The 20,859-nt window shown below is 37.4% G+C and overlaps 1 long non-coding RNA gene across 1 annotated transcript in view; it reads left to right on the top strand.

The window, feature by feature from the left end:
* Positions 1-51: 51 nt before the first annotated feature.
* Positions 52-20,859, top strand: part of LOC132344363 (uncharacterized) — a 150,086-nt gene continuing 129,278 nt past the window's right edge. Inside the window, exon 1 of the long non-coding RNA XR_009493613.1 lies at positions 52-733. This is a non-coding gene — a long non-coding RNA (uncharacterized lncRNA). The remainder of the gene's footprint in view (positions 734-20,859) is intronic.

Here is a 20,859-nt window from a genome sequence, read left to right as displayed (position 1 = left end):
ATTTATTATTTTTAACTTTACAATATTGTATTGGTTTTGCCATATATCAACATGAATCCGCCACAGGTATACACGTGTTCCCCATCCTGAACCCTCCTCCCTCCCTGTCATTTTTATTAGAGGTGCTTTAACAGACTCAGGAAAATCAAGCGATTTATCCACAGTCAGAGAGTTTGTGGCTGGCCGATTCTGTAAAGTTTTCTTTGATAAAAGAGTCACATCATGATTCTTAACCTTAGACCGAGACTCGGGAGCTCATTTATTTTTAGCTTTTTGTTATGAAAGAAATTTAGGCTTATAGAAAAGTTAGACAAATAGTACAAAGAATTTCCATATACCCTGCACTCAGATTTGTATTCCCAAATGTTTGTATTACTCTCTGTTCCTGTAGATAGTTATAGATAAAAATGGTTTTCCCCTGACCTGCTTAAGAGCAAGTTACAAATATGATGTTTCTGTTTTTCCTAAAATCAAGGAACATTATTTATGTGACGATAGAACAGTATCAAAATTAAAAAAAAACAGTATTATTTCTTCTGTAATCTTTATTCAAATGTTGCCAAATGTCTGATCAATGTCCTTTTATAGCAAAAGCATTTCTTAATTGGATCTTTGAGAGTACAAATTTAGTTTTTAATAGGAGAACATTTCCCTTGTAGATGTTCGAAGATTCCCTAATAAAATGTATTTCTGAACTTCTCAACATGCCGATTCCATGCATTTAAGGACAGAGGTGAGTTTCCTTTGAGGTATCTTCTTTTTCTTCTTTTTCTTTGCCCTCATCAGTCCAAAGTGGTCAGCAAGATGCAAGTAATATTTCCTCATAGACTAGCGGAAACCATTAGCGCAAGTGACATGTTCCTGGGCTTTAAGTGGTTTTGTGCAGTGTGGTCCAACACTTAGATGAATGGTTATTTGTATTTAAACCTTAGAGTGAAAATGAAGTAAGATTTTGGCACATTTTACCTCCTGCTGAAAACAGACAAGTAAAATCCATAAAATTAAGACTTAGATCAAATCTATTCTATTTACTTAGCAAATGACAGATTGATAGGACCATCTCTTGGAACACTTTCAGAGGTTTATCTGAGGCTGATAGAGGTGAAGATGTGTAAGAGAAAAGATCCCTGTTTTGAATTCTTTCCTTTTATCTTGTTTGGCCAATATCCCAAGAGGAAAGATTTGTCTACAACTGTTTATTCAGAAAGATGAGAAAACCATACCCATGTCTCATTATAGCATTGTCTTGGGGTTCCTGTCTGAAGGGCTAGATTGTACTACGACCAGGTTGCTTTGGTATATTTATTTGGTAAAAAACCTTGGCAGAAGGTGGAGGAGTTCTCAGTGCTCCAGTGTACTAACTACTGAGCAGCTGTGCAAGGTGCATCTTTATGGTGGGATTCTTGTCTTACAAATGCTGTTCATTTTATAATTGCTTTTTAAGGCTAAAGTAGAGGTAAGATCATTGTTATTCATGCAGCCTTCTATTGTTTGGATTGAAGAGTTATTTCTGTAGCAATTCTTGGCTCCCTCTATACGTGACTACTGAGTACTTTTTTGCTCAGCCCCTGGTATTTTTTTTTTTTTTCTTTTAACATTTTGTTGTAAAGTATAATGGACATGCTGGAGAAGGAAATGGCAACCCACTCCAGTGTTCTTTCATGGAGAATTCCAGGGAAGGAGGAGCCTGGCAGGCTGCAGTCCATGGGATTGCAAAGAGTTGGACACGACTGAGCGATTTTCACTTATAATAGACATGCAGAAGAGGGCACAAAAGATATAGCTTATGAATTTTCACAATGTAAATATTCACATGTAACTCTCAAAATGCTCAGATGAAAAGATAGAAGACTACCATATACTCGAGAAGCCACTCCTTGCCCTTTCCAAAGTACTCATTCCTCACTGGTCTTTATAGATAACCTCTGTCCTCACAGTTACAGGCGTTACTTCCTTAGTTTTCTCTAAATATTTACCACCCAAATTTATATTCCTGGATTCTATAGTGTTCCTTTTTTTGGACCTGTGTATAAATGGAATTATACAATATGTATTTTTTTGATCTTTTTTTTTTTGCTCAGTGTTATGTTTATGAGATTCATCAATATTCCTGTTTGTTGGTACATTTTGTTCTTTTTGTTGTTTTGCAGTAAAGATGCTACATTGTCCTTCAGTAAGTAGACACTAAGTTTTCAGCTATTATGAATAATGCTTTTTTGTGTGTAAGTACATGTATTTCTGTTGGATATATACTTAGAGAGTTGTGGGGTCGTATAGGGAGACTATATCCTGGTTCGCTTGATTCAGTTCTGGTTAATACCTACTGTCCTGGTATAATTGTTTATAGTACCCCATTTCACTCTCAAAAATATCTTTCTTTGAATAATAGCATAGGATATCATAATCATGGGATTTATTTTAAAGCTTAGATTTAAGACAATTCCAAGTGGGTTTTCAATGCAGTTGTATCAATTTAAATACAATTTAAGGACATTACCTGCAATATGAGATTTTCTGTTGCTCCTCATCTTCATGAATACTTGTTATTTTCAGTCTTTTAAATTTTAGCTCTTTTGGTGGGTGTGTAGCAGTATATCATAATTTTAACTGTTATTTCCTCGATTATCATCAAAATTGAACACTTTTCAAGCATTTATTGGCCATTTGGATTTCTGCTTTCTTTTTGTGCATAAATTGCTCATTTGTGACAATTCCTTGAGTTCTTTCATGTTTCTTTTTATATTGAAAGCTGTATTATAAGGTGATACATTTAGACTTGTTGTATCACTCATGGTTACTACCTGTAATGATCCTCTTTGTGTAAACATGTATTGTATCTGATGTTAATAAAGCTATGTCCACTTCCTATTTGTCATTGTTTCAATATCATATCTTATGAAGATGTGCAGTTCTCTCAACTCTGTTTGTTGAAGTGACTGTCCTTTCACTATTGTGTATTTTTCATACCTTTGTCAAAGATCGGGTGGCTTAAATATTCATTCATTTATTTCTGGTCTCCCAGTTCTGGTCCATTTATCTCTATGTCTTTTTTCATGTGAGGATCATATTGTTTTGATTACTATAGCTTTGTAATGTATTTTGAAATCTGGAACTCCTATGCCCCAAGCTTTCTTCTTCTTTTTCAAGATTGATTTGGCTATTTTGGATCTTTTGTGATTGTATATAAATTTTAGGGTGCTTTTTCTATTTCTGTAAAAAATGTCATTTGTATGTTGATAGTGAACATATTGAATCTGAGTAGAGTGGACATTGCAATCTGTGAATGTGGAATATCATTCTATTTGTGTCTTATCTAATGCTTTCATCAATGACTTGTGCAGTTCAAATATAAGTATTTCACCACTTTGTTAAGTTTATTCCTAGGCATTTTATTCTTTTTGGGATGTCCTTGACTTATTAAAGTCTAGAATAATTGGCAATATTCCCTTCCTCTAAGAGAACTGAACAATCTCAGAATACGTAAATGCCACTTTCCCCTGTTCCTGACATAGGCTGTTCTTGACATGCCTAAGTGGCTCAGGTGGTAAAGAATCCACCTGTAATGTGGGAGACCTGGGCTTGATCTCTGGGTTGGGAAGATGTCCTGGAGGAGGGCATGACAACCCATTCTAGTACTCTTGCCTGGAAAATCCCATGGATGGAGGAGCCTGGTAGGCTACAGTCCATGGGGTCACAAAGAGTTGGACATGACTGAACAACTTCACTATGTGTGTGTGTGTGTGTGTGTGTGTGTGTGTGTGTGTGTGTAGGCTTCCCTGGTGGCTCAGATGGTAAAGGTTCTGCCTGTAGTGCAGGAGACCCAGGTTTGAACCCTGGGTTGGAAAGATCCCCTGGAGAAGGGAATGGCAACCCACTCCAATATTCTTTCTTGGAGAATTCCATGGAGAGAGGAGCCTGGTGGGCTGAAGTCAGTGGGGTCACAAAGAGTCAGACACAGCTGAGTGATTGACACGTTCTCTTTCATATACACACACACACATAAACTTAATTATTTTTTATATAGTAAATTGTGTAGATACACTCAAATACTATTTCCCCCATTTCCCCACTTTATTGAGATATAATTGACATATAATTTTTGGCAAGTTTAAGGTATGAAATGCAACTTGACATGTAAATATTGCCAAAAGATTCCCACAATAAGGTTAGTTTACACCTCTATCATTTCATGTGATTTAATTACTTTTTTAAAAAATTTTATTTTATTTTTAAACTTTACATAATTGTATTAGTTTTGCCAAATATCAAAATGAATCCATCACAGGTATACATGTGCTCCCCATCCTGAACCCTCCTCCCTCCCCATACCATCCCTCTGGGTCGTCCCAGTGCACTAGCCCCAAGCATCCAGTATCGTGCATTGAACCTGGACTGGCATCTCATTTCATACATGATATTTTACATGTTTCAATGCCATTCTCCCAAATCTTCCCACCCTCTCCCTCTCCCACAGATTCCATAAGACTATTCCATACATCAGCGTCACTTTTGCTGTCTCGTACACCGGGTTATTGTTACCATCTTTCTAAATTCCATATATATGCGTTAGTATACTGTATTGGTGTTTTTCCTTCTGGCTTACTTCACTCTGTATAATAGGCTCCAGTTTCATCCACCTCATTAGAATTGATTCAAATGTATTCTTTTTAATGGCTGAGTAATACTCCATTGTGTATATGTACCACAGCTTTCTTATCCATTCATCTGCTGATGGACATCTAGGTTGCTTCCATGTCCTGGCTATTATAAACAGTGCTGCGATGAACATTGGGGTACACGTGTCTGTTTCCCTTCTGGTTTCCTCAGTGTGTATGCCCAGCAGTGGGATTGCTGGACTCAAGAAACAAGAAAAAAGTCAAATAAATAACCTAACTCTACACCTAAAGCAACTAGAAAAGGAAGAAATGAAGAACCCCAGGGTTAGTAGAAGGAAAGAAATCTTAAAAATTAGAGCAGAAATAAATGCAAAAGAAACAAAAGAGACCATAGCAAAAATCAACAAAACCAAAAGCTGGTTCTTTGAAAGGATAAATAAAATTGACAAACCATTAGCCAGACTCATCAAGAAACAAAGGGAGAAAAATCAAATCAATAAAATTAGAAATGAAAATGGAGAGATCACAACAGACAATACAGAAATACAAAGGATCATAAGAGACTACTATCAACAATTATATGCCAATAAAATGGACAACGTGGAAGAAATGGACAAATTCTTAGAAAAGTACAACTTTCCAAAACTCGACCAGGAAGACATAGAAAATCTTAACAGACCCATCACAAGCACGGAAATTGAAACTGTAATCAAAAATCTTCCAGCAAATAATTACTTTTTTATATATAAGGATGGGAACATTTAAGATCTACTGTATTAACAACTTACAATTGTACAGTAGGGTATTGTTAACTGTAGCCACCATGCTGTACATTAGATCTCCCAAATATATTCATTCTGTAACCAGGCCTTTGTACCCTTTGACCAGCATCTTCTCATTTCCCCCACACCCTAGGCTTGGTCAGGACCAATCTAAACTTTGTTTCTGTGAGTTTGGCCTTTTTAGATTCCACCTGTAAGTGAGAATATACAGTATTTGTCTTTATCTGTCTGAATTACTTCACAGAGTATAATGTCCTCAGGGTTCATCTTTGTTGTTACAAATGGCAGGGTTTTCTTATTTTGTATAGCTGAATAATATTCATACAGATGAATTCACATATACCTGTATGAGTGCATTTTTTTATCCATACACTGAATGCATTGATATAACCTGAGACTAGTGTATGGATAAAGAAAATGTCAATCTCTCAGTAGAAACTTAGAGTGTTTCTATATCCTGACTATTGTGAATAATGCTGCAATGAATATGGGTATGCAGATATCTCTGTGAGATAGTGATTTCATTTCCTCTGGATATATACTGAGAAATAGGATCGATGAATAATATGATATTTCTATTTTTAATTTTTTGAGGAACATCCATACATTTACATTCCTAACAACAGTATACCAGGTTTCCATTTCCTCTATGTCCTAGCCAACAGTTGTTATCTTTTGTGTTTTTCATTAACAATTTGTTAAAAATGCAGTATCTGCAAAGTGCAATGTAGTGAAGCACACTAAAATGTGATATGCCTGTGTTTCTTGTTGACTTTTAATCTGGATGATCTGTCCAGTATTGAACATGGAGTGTTGAAGTCTCATATTTTTCTTGTATTTTTGTCTGTTTCAGTCTTCATGTCTGTTACAATTAAATTAATTTTAGGTGCTCCAATTTTGTATTCATATATATTTGTAATTGTTACATTCTCTTGATTTATTGATTCCTTTGTCATAATATAATGTCCTAGTTTTTCTCTACTTACAGTTTTTTACTTAAATTTTATTTTGTGTCATAAAAGAACTGTCGTCCTTGTTCTCTTGCGGTTTCCATTTACATGGATGATCTTCTCTATCCATTCACTTGGATCCTTTGTGTGTCTTTAAAGTTGAAGTGTCTTACAGGCAGCATATAGTTGGGTCTTGTTTCTTTAAAGTCATCCAGCCATCCAGTGCCTTGTGACTGGAGAATTTATCAATAATCCATTTACATTTAAAGTAATTATTGATACCTAAAGACTTACCAATGCTATTTTATTAATAGTTTTCTGGTTATTTTGTAGTTTTGTTGTTCCTTTTTTCCTCTCTTGCTTTCTTCCTTTGTGAATTGGTGATTTAGCACAGTGTTGCCCTTTGATTCTGTTTTTACTTTTTTGTATATGCTGTAGGTTTTTGTGTTGCAGTTACCATTAGGCTTACATAATGCATTTATATATATATATATATATATATATATATATATATATATAATATATGTTTATATATATATAGTATATATAAATATACACAACAACCCATTTTAAAATGATAGCTTCACTTGTATTCAAAAGCTCTAAACTTTTACCTCCCCCCAACATTTTATGTTTTTGATGTCACAGTTTACATCTTTTTATATTGTATATCCATCGTCACATTATTTTACTTATGTGTGTTAGTCATTCAATTGTGTCCGACTCTTTGCAACCCCACAGACTATAGCCTGCCAGGCTTCTCTGTCTATGGAACTCTCCAGGCAAGAATACTGGAGTGGATTGCCATTCTCTTCTCCAGAGGAACTTCCCAACCCAGGGATTGAACCCTGGTCTCCTGCATCACAGGCAGATTCTTTACCTTTAAATTCTTTTGTCCTTTTACTTTTACACTAAAGTGATTAACACACCACCGTATTACAATATTGGTGTGTTCTAAATTTGATTGTATACTTTACCAGTATGTTGTACAGTTTTGTATTATTTCATGTTACTAATTAGCATCCTTTTATTTCAACTTGGAGAACTCTCCAGCATTTCTTGTGAGGCAGGTATAGTGCTGATAAACTTCCTCAACTTTTGTTTGTCTGGGAAATTCTTTATCTGTCTTTTTTGTCTAAAGGAAAACTTTGTCAGGCAAGGTGTTCTTGGTCAGCAGTTTGAATATATCATTGAACTATTTCCTGGCATCCAAGGTTTCTGTTTAGCAATCTACCAGTAGTCTTATGGAGACTTTCTTCACTCTTTTCATACTTTGTTCTCCTCTGTATAACTTCAGATGTCCTATCTTGTACTTCATAAATTCTTTCTTCTGCTTGATCCATCTTTTTGGCCTTTATTTCTGGGATTCAACTTTTACATATGTTAACTTTTCTTGCTGTATCCTTCATATCTCTTACTTTTCGTATCTATTTTCTATTCTTTCCTTCAAGTTGTCTCATCTTGGGTAGAGTTTTTTAAAATTACATATTAGTTTATTTTGTGATGTTAAGCTTATCATTTGCATTCCTCAGTTGGGTTAGTGGACTTTTTAGAAGTTTTGATTCTTTTTCAACCTTTCATTTATTTAAAAGTAATTTACTTTTGGTAAATAAAAGTTCCATGTTTTCTGTGTACAATGTGATGATTTGATATATGTATGCATTGTGAAATGATTATTAGAATCAAATTAATGAACAAATCCATCACCTCCCAGTTGTCTTTTTGTGTATGTGTGATGATTATACTTGGAATCTACTCTCTTAGAAAATTTCATAACGGAAGGTAGAGTGGTGGGTCACAGAAGCTTGTGGGTTGAGGGAAATGGAAGATGTTGATTAAAGAATACAGACACTCATTTATAAGAAGAATAATTTCTGGAAACCTAATGTATAGCATGTTGACTATAGTTAGCAATAAGGTCTTCTTTTTATAATGTCAAATTCATTGCTAAAATTTTCAAATTGAGTGCTGTTTACGTGAAACTATTAAGCACAATATGTTATACCTTTTAATCTTAACTTTCTATGAATTTTGTGGATCTCTTCTGTTTGTTCTGTTTCTCTCTTATGTTGTATTTCTGTTTTGTGTCTGATTATCTTTATTTTCTTTTTCTTTTTTGGTTGTGCAACATAACTATTGGTATCTTAGTTCCCCTAATAGGGATTGAACCCAGGACTTGGCAGTGAAAGTGTCAAGTCCTAACCACTGGACTTCCAGGGAATTCCCTTGTGTCTGATTGTCTTTGATGGCTTGCTGGATGTTGTCTTTCTTTCAGTAAATATTTTTCAAATATTTTAGAATAGTTTTTAGATTTACAACAAAACTGCAAAGAGTTTATTATCTCTTATTCTTAACATCTTAAGTTAATGCATCTTTTTTCAATAAATAAACCAATATCAATATACTATTAATAACTAATTTACACACTTTATTACAATTTCCTTCATTTTTTGCCTAATTTCTTTTTTTCCTGTTCTAGAACCCTACCCAGGGTAGCATATTGTATTTAGTTGTCACTTATCCTAAGATTTCTCTTTGCTATGACAGTTTCTCAGACTTTCCTTGAGTTTATGATCTTGACAATCTTGTGAAATGGCTGTCAGTTAGCGTTGATCTGTGTTATAGTATCATGTGATTTAGATTTAGATTTACCACAAAACTGTCATACTAATTTTGAGATAAAAATGATTGTCTAAACAGCCGTTATTTGAGTGAAAGCAAGTCCACCCAGGTATGAGTGCAGTTTCTCTGAGTGGGTCCGATACTGAATAGAGGATGATGATTCTCAATTGCTAGCTTTGTGGAGGTGATTAGTTTATTGTATATTTTACTAATTGATAGAAAGTTTCCTTAGGTCTTCAGTAAATGTATATCATTAGCTAGGCGGTCAGTGGCCAAAATTCATCTCATATGACCAAAGTCAGATCTTGATATTTGGAAAACAACACACAAAATTTTCAGAGAACTGGAAGAAAAAGCACAAAACATATGGTAGTTAAGTAACAGTAGTTTTTCGTTAAACACCTGTGGATATCACCACAGTTGTTCTTTATTTTCAGGAGCAATTGTTCTTTATTTTCAGAACAAAATATTTTTTATTTTGTTTTTTATTTTGGAAGCAATATATAGTCAAATATAAGTACATTCAGTAATAATAATGTTATGGCTACAGTTGATACTATTGATAACTGGAAAATATTCAATATTTTTTGAAAGCCGATATATTGTTTTAAAAGTGTAGATGATAAGAATGCTCTTTTGGCTGAAGCTTACATTAGCTATTTCCTGAACTAGGACATTTTCCTATATTATTTGGGATGATTGTTTTCAAAACATTCACATGACATTAGGCTCTTTATAACTTCAGCCCCTTTTAAAGGAGTTAACACGAGGAAAACAGGTCCCCTGTTTTCCAAATTATTTATATTTAAATTTTCCAAATTATCTATATTTAAAAAGGAACAAACAGCACACAGTCATGTGAGTGTGAGAATGGAGGCTTTCTGAGGTCACTGAAATAAATGAAGGCAACATTTTGTGAAAGGGAAAGGTTAATCCCATATAAATGAGAATGAGAGATGGCATAGAAAATGAGCAGCTAACAGCAAAAAGGAGAAACTGCAAAACTGAATGACGGTGAATTGATAGTAGGCATTTCACATGTCAGAAAGGAGGCACAGAAATGGTGAGGCGATTATAGGCCAGCTCAGAAAAGGAGTTTCTCATAAAAGAGGATAATGGCATATGAAATTGGCTAGGGGAATTGAAAAGGAAGAAAGTGGCAATATGGCATCGACAAAGCACCAAGTTAAAATGTAAGAAAACAAGAAATGGCAAACAGAGGAGCAAACTACCACCTGACTGTGATGAGATCAGCCAGGGTCCCTCAAGATTGTACTGCTGCGTCTCTGCTCAACATGACCCACAGGAGGCATGGTGACTTTACCATGACACAGTCAGTGTCCTTTGGTATCTCTGATTCATTTTTATTACATAACCTGTAACTAAAAACTTCTCTCTTCTACGTATAAGGGTCTAATTTGTTAAAGATAACCAATGCTAGGTACATAACTGCTCCTCTAAACATATGGTAGAATTTTATATTTACTGCAGTCAAAGAAATACAGATTTTTTTTAAAGAATGCAGTTTACAAAGTTCTTGAACATAAGAGAGAATTCAAAGATGCTGTGTGTCAATATAGCATCACCTGAATTGTCTTCTTAAGCTTCAAGCTGCTGGAAGTTTGGGATTACGGCAGGTGCATCATTAAAAAAAAAAAAAAAGGTATTTGGTCATGTTGGTGGTTACCATCTAGATGGTTCAGTTCAGTTCAGTCGCTCAGTCGTGTCCGACTCTTTGCAACCCCATGAATCACAGCACACCAGGCCTCCCTGTCCATCACCAACCCCCGGAGTTCACCCAGACTCACGTCCATTGAGTCGGTGATGCCATCCAGCCATCTAATCCTCTGTCGTTCCCTTCTCCTCCTGCCCCCAATCCCTTCCAGCATCAGAGTCTTTTCCAATGAGTCAACTCTTCGCATGAGGTGGCCAAAGGACTGGAGTTTCAGCTTTAGCATCATTCCTTCCAAAGAAATCCCAGGGCTGATCTCCTTCAAAATGGACTGGTTGGATCTCCTTGCAGTCCAAGGGACTCTCAAGAGTCTTCTCCAACACCACAGTTCAAAAGTATCAATTCTTCAGCATTCAGCTTTCTTCACAGTCCAACTCTCACATCCATATATAACCACTGGAAAAAACCATAGCCTTGACTAGATGAATAAAGCCTTATTTTTGGGACTTCTCTGATGGTCCAGTGGCTAAGACTCAGTGCTCCCCATGCAGGGGGCCTGGGTTTGATCCTTGGTCAGGGAACTAGATCCCACATGCTGCAACTAAAGATCACAGATCCCTCATGCTGCACAGCCAAATTAAATAAATAAATATTAAAAAATAAAACCTTATTTCCCCACGCTGTGATTATATATGTCTTGTTTCTTTTTTTTTTCCTTTTTTTTAAATTTTATTTTATTTTTAAACTTTACATAATTGTATTAGTTTTGCCAAATATCAAAATGAATCCACCACAGGTATACATGTGTTGTTTCTTAAGCCATCAGTTTCTCCTCTCATTTTGTGTCCTCATCAATTAAGAGTTAGTCAGCAATGTTAATGGGACTCTTAAAAAAGCATAATTGTATTAACCAGCTTCATTTTTTAGCGCTTTCTATTTGGGCAACCACTTTCCTATCCCTTATCTCATTTGATCTTTAGCATAATCCAGAGAAGTATGTTCGAGGGAGATTCTTTTTCCTTTGTTTAAATGTAAACTCAGAAAAAAAGGTTCAGTGACTTCTGCCAAGTTGTACAACTGGTGAGTGGCAGCATTTGGACTGTATCCCGTGTTTCCTGACAGCTAGTCCTGTGTTCTTCCTGCTGTACTACGCTTTCATTTTTAAAGTTCTTGCTACTTTGATTCTTAATTTATTACATTTCTTTCCTTTCATCCCTTTTCTCTTTTCCCTATTGCTAAGACAAAAAGCAAAGTCGTAGGAGCAAGTTTTCTTTTTAGAGAGCATGGGAATCCCTTGTGAGGTGAGGTTGTTTTAAGTTAAAAACTAAATTTATGGCTAGACAGGATGGCTATATTAAACTACTCAGATACATTCATACCCATATTTATGGATGTCTGGTCTCTTGGACTCTCCTTCTTCCTCTGTCCTTTCTGTGGTGTGTGTATGAAGAAGAGACACACAGAGAGAATGAGAAAGTTTGACTTCTTACTGAAGGTTATTAGGAGATCTTAGGTTCTATCTCTGAGAAGTAGCATAAAAATTACTAAGTATCATACAGTAACTACCTAGTATGTGTCAAATGTTGTATCAGGTCTTTATATCTAAAGAACAGTGTGATATCCTAGTTGCAAGGGCCACTATTCATCCTAGTTTTATTCTGACCCATAGGTAACTTCTTTGAAAAATAGGTTATACTTCTTTTATTCATAATCCCTGTATGAAGTACATTTTATGCAACTTGGAAATCAGAGATTTTTTCTTTCATTGTATCTACTTGCTTGTCTGTTGTTTGAAACCATTAATACCCAAGAGGCCGGGCCTTGGTAGGTCAGTCCCATTTCAGGAAGCCAGAGGACGTTTTCCTTTCCAATTGCAGAGGAAAACATATTATGTAGTTGCTAAAGATATGGAACTTGGTTCCTTCATTTCTTTTCTTGAGTAATTACTGCCTGGCTCAGTGGCACATACAGGTGACAAAACTCTAGAAAGTCAGGCCAGAATGAAGATCCTGAGTATCTGAGAGATCTAGTTACAGCAGAGATTAGCAGTGAAAGGGAGGTAGGAAGGTAGGGAAGACATATTTTGATTCCATATAACTTTTTACTTATTCATTTTATTTTTGACTGTGCTGGGTCTTTGTTGGGCTTCCCTGGTGGCTCAGATGATAAAGCGTCTGCTTGCAATGTGGGAGACCTGGGTTCGATCCCTGGGTCAGGAAGATCCCCTGGAGAAGGATCTTTGTTGCTGTGTGGGCTTTTCTCCAGTTGTGGAGAGTGGGGGCTACTCTCTAGTTGTGGTGTAAAGGTTTCTCATCGCAGTGTATTCTCTTGATGTGGAGCACAGGCTCTAGGGTGCACAGGCTTCAGCAGCTGCAGCATGTGGGCTCAGTAGTTGTAGCTCGTGTGCTCTAGAGCACAGGCTTAATAGTTGTGGTGTATGGCTTAGTTGCTCCATGGCATGTGGGATCTTTCCAGATTAGAGATCCAACCCCAATCTGCATTGGCAGGTGGATTCTTCACCACTGATCTACCAGGGTGGCACCCATATAACATTTTAGAGTGTTAGCCTTAAATACTAAAACTAGACAGCCTTAACTAGGGAAGGTATGAAGATAATTTCCCAGTGTAAGAGAGCTACAGTTCTATTTGTAGTCACAAGAAGTATATGCTTAGAATCTAAAAAGTTGAGACAATGTTAAAGTGATGGCCCTACTTTGTATGATGTGAGCATAAGTGAATAATTAGTTTGCTTTAACTAGAAATACTGCACCTGGTAGTTTGGTCATTTACCTGAATCCCTTGCAGTACTAACTCTTTTTACAGTGTGGCTGTCAGAACTCTCAACATTCCTGCAACTCAGTCTTTGGAATTGCCTTGTGACATTGTGACTCAATCTTTTAAATTTCTGCCCTTGTAACACAGATTTCTTCTTTGAGGTTATATTTAATTATTTTAAACAAAGCAGATGAAATGCCACTTACAATCAAAAAAGGCCTTCTGTGTATGCTTAAAAAATTGTGCTAATGTCTCCTACTAAACATATTTTTCATACAGCATTTTGAATGGCATTATTGGGATGAACTATATAGCCTCCCAATATGGCCATTTTATTTTATTTTTTTAATTTAAATTTATTTATTTTAATTGGAGGCTAATTACTTTACAATATTGTGTTGGTTTTGCCAATATGGCTATTTTAAAAGGTCTAGTATTCCAGTTTGCTGAAAATTAGTTTAGCCTCCTTCCACATCCTTACATTGTAAATTGTCTTTATAATCCTGTTTGGCATTAGCCCATTTCTCATTTCTTTCTTTCATATAATAAGTATGCATTTTCAGCTATGGATTCATTTAAGCCCAGCTTAACTGAAAGAATAATCAAATTAATATATTTAATTTGCATTTAAGTTAGTTCTTAGTCCAGGGAAGTACTTTCCAACCACTAGGGTAGAATTCCTATGTTTTCCAGTGTGTTCCAGGTGAATATCCATTTTGTTAAAGGCTGTATCAACTGGGAGAGTGATGAAGATGTAGAAGGACGTCCTTCAGAGTAGAAGGACACTGGGCTCCTCACACCTCATCCCCCCACCATACATCAAAACCACAACTTGCACTGAAATCGACCTGGAAACTAGCAGAATAGTTCTTCTACAAGTAAAGAAAGATCCACTCAAAGTTTGGTAGGAAGAGAGGAGAAGCTATCTGATTGGAACCCTCACCTCTACTCTGTGCCGCAGAAGAGGAGGGGAATATTAGCAGCTTCAGGATCCTCCCTGGGGGAGTGAGGGCTTTGAGCCCCTTATCAGGCACCCCAGCAGCAGGGTTTGACACCAGAACGATGAGGCCCCTTACCTGGTTTGAAGACCCGTGGGACTTAAAGGGCTGTAAGAAACCAACACTCCTCTCTCACATGCACAAACTTGTTTAGGCCCAGTCACAGTGCAAAGCTAGCAGATTGAAAACTGCCTGGGTCTCTGGCCAGCTTGCCAGTACTCCAGTACTGTCTCAGCGTGTCCCCCAGCCCGCACCCAGCTGCCATTTCAGCCCTCTGGCTTCAGCTCTGCTCCCCACTGAGCCAGAATCTGTCATTGCCAACTTGAAAGCACACACTTGGAGGGAACAGATATAGCTCAGACCCTGGCCCTGCCTCTGACCTGGGCAGTGGCAACCATTGCCCGCCTGAGCTTCTGTGTACACACTGTGGAGGGAGCTAGGCTAGATCCAAGGTGGAGACCTTCACCACCAGAGCGTGCATCCCTGAGCATGCTTGGAAATTAGAGAAATTTGCCTAACAGAGACCTCCATCTCTGAGTGAAGTCCCTGTGCAATTTGAGAGGTGACAGGGCCAGCTCAAACATGTGGCCCCAATCCCTTGGGCCCTAACCTGGCCTATAGCCCAGCCATGCACACTGGATAAAAGTGGAACCTGCACAGAAGTGCAACCCTAAGCCTTCAGGCCCCAGCCAGGTAACAAACCAAGGAGGAGACTTGCATCACATCAGAGAGAAACCCAACTCTCCCAGAGGGAACCACAGAAGACCACAAGTTTGCCAAATCAAACTTGAGGGAAAAAAGAAGAAACCTGGAGAGAGAACCTTCTAAGATTTCATGTTGATGTTGTTTAGTCACTAAGTTGTGTCCAACTCTTTTGTGACCACATGGACTATAGCCCACCAGGTTCCTCTGTCCGTGGGATTTCTCAGACAAGAATACTGGAGTGGGTTGCCATTTCCTTCTCCAAGGGAACTTCTCAATTCAAGTATGGAACCCGCATGTCCTGCATTAGCAGGTGGGTTCTTTACCACTGAGCTACTAAGTAAGCCCTCTAAGATTTCACACTATGGTAATTAAACATTGTGGGACCTGTACTAAAATAGACACATACATCAGTGGAACAAAAGAGAGCCTAGAAGTAAACCAGTGCACCTATGGCCAATTGATCTATGACAAAGAGGCAAGAATATACAATTTGGAAAGGGCAGTCTTTTCAAAAACTGGATGGCTGCATGGAAATCAGATTAGAACATTCATTCACACCATATACAAGACTAAAGTGAAAATGGTTTAAAGACCTAAATTCAAAACAAAACAAAACATAAAACTCCTAGAAGACAACAATAAAGTGAAAATGGTTTAAAGACCTAAATTAAAAAACAAAACAAAACATAAAACACCTAGAAGACAACAATAAAGGCAGAACACAGTTTGACATAAATCATAGCAATATATTTTTGATGTCTCCCAAGGTAAATAAATTGGAGAAGGCAATGGCAACCCACTCCAGTGTTCTTTCCTGGAGAATCCCAGGAATGGGGGATCCTGGTGGGCTGTCGTCTATGGGGTCGCACAGAGTCAGACATGACTGAAGAGACTTAGCAGCAGTAGCAGCAAGGTAAATAAATAAAAGCCAACAAGCCAAAGGAGACCTAAATAAAGTTAAAAGCTTTTGCACAGCAAAGGAAGCCATCAACAAAATGAAAAGACAACCTGCAGAATGGGAGAAAATATTTTCAATGATATGATCAACAAAGGATTAATATCCAAAATATATAAATAACTCATATAATTTAACATCAAGTGAATAATTAATCCAATCAAGAAACACACACCAGATCTGAATAGATATTTTTTGAGGAATACATAGAGGTAACTAAAAGGCAAATGAAAAAGTGTTCAATGTTTCTGATATTAGAGAAATGAGAACAATAATGAGATATCACCTCACACCTGTCAGAATGGCTATCATTACAATATCTACAAATAACAAGTGTTCAAGAGGATGTGAAAGAAAAGGGAACCTTGTACATTGTTGGCAGGAGTGTAGATTAGTGCTGCCACTATGGAAAATATGAAGGTTCCTCATAAAGCTAAAATTACCACATAGTCTACTAATTCCACTCCTTCCATATATATCTGGAAAGAACAAAAACACTAAAACACAAAGTCAACAAGAAACATGCACCCTGATGTCCATAGCAGCACTGTCTGCAATAGCCAGGACATGGAAACAACCCATTTGCTCATCAATAAATGGATGGTTAAAGAAGGTGCGGAACATTAATCATGAAAAAACGAATGGAATTCTGCCATTTGCAGCAGTGTGGATGGACCTAGAGAATATTGTGCTTAGTGAAATAATTTCGGCAGAGAAAGACAAATAGTCTATATTCTCACTTAAATGTGGAATCAACAAAATGAAATGAATGAGTAAAACGAAATGGGAACAGATACAGAGATACAGAGAAGAAAGTACTGGTTACCAGTAGGGAGAGGAATGTGGAGGGGTAAGATACAGGGAGGGAATTAAGGGTTACAACCTACTGGGTATAAAATAATATAGAAGGAAATAATGTATAATATGGCAAATATAGCCGATATTCTATAATAACATTGAATGGGGTATAATATAAAAACATCAAATTGCCATGCTGTACATCTGACACCTATATAACATTGAAAATCAACTATACTTCAACTTAAAGGAAATAACAATGCATCTGTCTAAATATGTAATTAAAATCCTCTTAAATATTTATCCTTAATATACATCTGTTTGAGAGGCATCTACCATACACTAAATAAGCATGTATGGTTATAAGAAACAATCAGGGAAGTTCCAATCTACTGTGTAACATAGAGACTGCTACTCAGTATTATGGAACAATCTAAATGGGAAAAGAATTTGAAAAAGACTAGATACATGTGTATATATATCACTGAATCACTTTGCTGTATATCTGAAACTATCATAACATTGTTAATCAAACTCTAATATATAATAAAAAATTAAAGTCAAATGGACACACTGAAGTCTTAGTCTATATGTTGGTAATAATTCAGTTCAAACATTGCAAATTTCCAAGAAGGTTATGACAGTTTTATAGTTTTTCCTTTTCTATTCTTAATCATATGTTTACAGAAATTTTTAAACAATAAAAACATTAAACAGGAAACATCAAGAACAACCATGTTAGAATTTAGCATATCAATAAAGAAAATGACAAATAATAATGTGTATGCCTTTGGTCCATTTTTACTGGATACATAATTTGCCATCATTTGATCAAATTCCTGTTCAGTATACTAAGTTACTTGAAAAGCAGATTAATATATTAATCTTACTAAAGGAAATAATGCATTAATTATATCTACTTTTGCTCTTTCAATCAAAATAAAGACTACATGCATAGTAAATTATATGGAAGAAAAAGGCTGGTGAATAAAATACCAAAACCTTGTTGCTTAGATTGTCATCTATTTAAAAAGCAACAAAATTATAAAAATAAACCACTTCTTTCTTTAAATATAAAATACAAGAGCTCAAAAATCAGCTGTTTCCTCCTTTTGATGCTAAAACATTAAGCAAAATTTCCACTTTCTATAACCATTTGGTTTAGAAACCAAAAGCAATGTGTCATTTAGAAATTTACAGGTTGACATTATGGTAATATTGCACAAAGTAAATTAACTATCATTCCTTAGCAAATTGTGTTGTTATTGTTTTTCAGTGGTGTCTGATTCTTTGTGACCCCATAGACTGCAGCACACCAGGCTTCCCTGCCCTCCACTATCTCCTGAAATTTGCTCAAATTCATGTCCATTGAATTGGTGATGCCAACCAACCATCTCATCCTCTGTCACACCCTTCTCCTCCTGTCCTCAATCTTTGCCAGCATCAGGCCCTTTTCCAATGAGGTGGCTCTTAACATCAGGTGGCCAAAGTATGGGGGGTTTCAGCTTCAGCATCAGCCCTTCCAAGGAATATTCAGGGTTGATGTCCTTTAGGATTGACTGGTTTGATCTCCTTGCAGTCCAAGGGACTCTCAAGAGTCTTCTCCAGCACCACAATTTGAAAGCATTAATTCTTCGGCCCTTGGCCTTCTTTTTGGTCCAACTCTTACCTCCATAACATGGCTACTGGGAAAACCATAACTTTGACTATACAGACCGTTGCCTGCAAAGTAATGTCTCTGCTTTTTAATATGCTGTCTAGGTTGGTCATAACTTTCCTTCCAAGGAGTAAGCATCTTTTAGTTTCATGGCTGCAGTCACCATCTGCAGTGACTTTGGAGCCCAAGAAAATAAAGTGTCTCACTGTTTCCACTGTTTCACCATCTATTTGCCATGAAGTGATGGGACCGATGCCATGATCTTCATTTTCTGAATGTTGAGTTTTAAGCCAGCTTTTTCACTCTCCTCTTTCACTTTCATCAAGAGCCTGTTTAGTTCCTCTTCACTTTCTGCTACTAGGGTGGTGTCATCTGCATAACTTAGATTGTTGATATTTCTCCCAGCAATCTTGATTCTAGCTTGTAACTCATCCAGCCTGGCATTTCACATGATGTACTCTGCATTTCTGGGGCTCCAAAATCACTGCAGATGGTGACTGCAGCCATGAAATAAAAAGATGCTGCTTACTCCTTGGAAGAAAAGTTATGACCAACCTAGACAGCATATTAAAAAGCAGAGGCATCACTTAGCCAACAAAGGTCCATCTAGTCAAGGCTATGGTTTTTCCAGTAGTCACGTACGGATGTGAGAGTTGGACTATAAAGAAAGCTGAGTGCCAAAGAACTTCTGCTTTTGAACTGTGGTGTTGGAGAAGACTCTTGAGAGTCCCTTGGACTGCAAGGAGATCCAACCAGTCCATCCTAAAGGAGATCAGTCCTGGGTGTTCACTGGAAGGACTGATGTTGAAGCTGAAACTCCAGTACTTTGGCCACTAGATGACAAGAGCTGACTCATTTGAAAAGACCCTGATGCTGGGAAAGATTGAGGGCAGGAGGAGAAGGGGACAACAGAGGATGAGATGGTTGAATGGAATCACGGACTCAATGGACTCTGGGAGTTGGTGATGGACAGGGAGGCCTGGCATGCTGCAATCCATGGGGTTGCAAAGAGTTGGGCACGACTGAGCAACTGAACTGATCTCTGCATTTAAGTTAAGTAAACAGAGTGAAAATATATAGCCCTGTTGTACTCCTTTCCCAATTTTGAACCAGTCAGTTGTTCCATACATGGTTCTACCTGTTGCTTCTTGAACTGGATACAGGTTTCTCAGGAGACAGATAAGATGGTCTGGTATTCCCATCTCTATAAGAATTTTCCACATTATGTTGTGATCCACATAGGATTTAGTGTAGTCAATGAAGCAGAAGTAGATGTTTTTCTGGAATTCCCTTGCTTTTTCTACGAGCCAGTGAATATTGGCAATTTGATCTCTGCCTCCTCTGCCTTCTCTAACCCAGTTTGTACATCTGGAAGTTCTTCATTCAAGTACTGCTAATGCCTAGCTTGGAGGATTTTGAGCACAGTCTTACTCACATGGGAAATGAGCGCAATTGTCTGGTAGTTTGAACTATTTTCTCACTGCCCTTCTTTGGGACTGGGATGAAAACTGACCTTTTTTTGCTGACATATCGAGTGCAGGACGTTAACACCATCAGTTTTGTTGGTAGTAATGCTTCCTAAGGCCCACTTGACTTCACACTCCAGGATGTTTGGCTCTAGGTGAGTGACCACCCCATCGTGGTTATCCCTGTCATTCAGATCAGATCAGTCGCTCAGTCATGTCCGACTCTTTGTGACCCCATGAATCGCAGCACGCCAGGCCTCCCTGTCCATCACCAACTCCCGGAGTTCACTCAGACTCACGTCCATCGAGTCAGTGATGCCATCCAGCCAGCTCATCCTCTGTCGTCCCCTTCTCCTCCTGCCCCCAATCCCTCCCAGCATCAGAGTCTTTTCCAATGAGTCAACTCTTCGCATGAGGTGGCCAAAGTACTGGAGTTTCAGCTTTAGCATCATTCCTTCCAAAGAAATCCCAGGGCTGATCTCCTTCAGAATGGACTGGTTGGATCTCCTTGCAGTCCAAGGGACTCTCAAGAGTCTTCTCCAACACCACAGTTCAAAAGCATCAATTCTTGGGTGCTCAGCCTTCTTCACAGTCCAACTCTCACATCCATACATGACCACAGGAAAAACCATAGCCTTGACTAGACAAACCTTTGTTGGCAAAGTAATGTCTCTGCTTTTGAATATGCTGTCTAGGTTGGTCATAACTTTCCTTCCAAGGAGTAAGCGTCTTTTAATTTCATGGCTGCAGTCACCATCTGCAGTGATTTTGGAGCCCAGAAAAATAAAGTCTGACACTATTTCCACTGTTTCCCCATCTATTTCCCTGTCACTAAGACCTTTTTAATATAGTTCTTCTGTGTA

The sequence above is a fragment of the Bos taurus genome, chromosome X, assembly GCF_002263795.3.
Source record: "Bos taurus isolate L1 Dominette 01449 registration number 42190680 breed Hereford chromosome X, ARS-UCD2.0, whole genome shotgun sequence".
In the NCBI taxonomy this organism is placed as follows: Eukaryota; Metazoa; Chordata; class Mammalia; order Artiodactyla; family Bovidae; genus Bos; species Bos taurus.
Note: the sequence above shows the minus strand (reverse complement) of the source record. Positions and strands in the feature narration are given on the sequence as shown.